Here is a 1,181-nt window from a genome sequence, read left to right as displayed (position 1 = left end):
TAGTCCTCTGTGGCCACATCACAGTCTCTGGTCCCAGGAGTCCCCAGGTCTTACCATACTGCTGGCCAAGCAGGTCTCAAGCAGGGTTCACAGGAGTCTACTGAATGTGGTAGGACTTAGCTCATAACTTCATTACAGTTTTCCCCCCATGTCCCCTTATCGGTGACCAGCATGGTCACTACTCTGACTACATGCCTGCTTGTGTATTCCCCTTGAGTGTTACTCTTGGAAGGGAGTTTGCCCTGAGGGGACCCGATCACTTGCCTAGATGGCTCCTGGGTGAGCAACTTGCTTGTTCTCGTAGTAGTCAGTCGGACTGCTGTTATTGTTTTTGATTTTTCCTGCTGGTCTGTCTTTCAAGAAGAATCTTCTGTTCTTCTAGCTGCTCCAGGCTGGTCTGCTTGTTCTTTCAAGTAGAGATTTCCCACCTCAGAAGATTCTGATGGGGTTCAGGATTCTACCTATGGTCTTACGCAATGCAAAGGCTCTGCAGGAAGCCTCCTACACTGGGTAAGTTGTAAACCTATTTTAGGTATTCCAATCACTTATAGGCTAAAGATGGACTTACAGACTTTCTATGGTGATGTTTCTGGCTACTCCTTTCTCTCGTCCTCAAGTGTCTATTTTATAATGGCATGCAAGGGAAACCAAGATTCAAAAGACAGCCAAGCATCTTAACATTATTTCGTTCTTTTACCCATTCAAACCATGCCTCAATCCCTGTTTCCTAGAGACCTGTTGTTCCAAGGTTGTGCATACATCATTATTTACCTCTGTCCCACTTAGCCCATGCAAACCTGTCTAACTGTTCTCCCATCCTCCTTGTTCATCCATTCCCCTCCCCTTTCCTGTGTATTGCCCCCACTCCCAGCACCCAAAATATCCTGTGTCTATTCCCTACCTTGTGCTCCACCTTCTCCTCCCTCCCCTCACCCCCCCCCCAACATCCCAGTAACCAGCAAAGAATCTGCCCCGCTCCCTTAGTATGGGTTCTTTTTCTTAATCTTTTAGATTAGTGGTGCTATGCAGTATTTCTCCTTTTGTGACTGATTAATTTTACTCAACATAATGCCCTTAAGGATCATCCATGTTATGCATTGGCTTGCAGCTTCCTTGCTATTCTTCAAGGTAGCATAATATTCCATTGTGTGTATGTACCACAGTGTGTTTATCCATTATTC

The sequence above is a fragment of the Chrysochloris asiatica genome, unplaced genomic scaffold (genome assembly GCF_000296735.1).
Source record: "Chrysochloris asiatica unplaced genomic scaffold, ChrAsi1.0 scaffold00198, whole genome shotgun sequence".
Lineage (NCBI taxonomy): Eukaryota > Metazoa > Chordata > Mammalia > Afrosoricida > Chrysochloridae > Chrysochloris > Chrysochloris asiatica.
Note: the sequence above shows the minus strand (reverse complement) of the source record.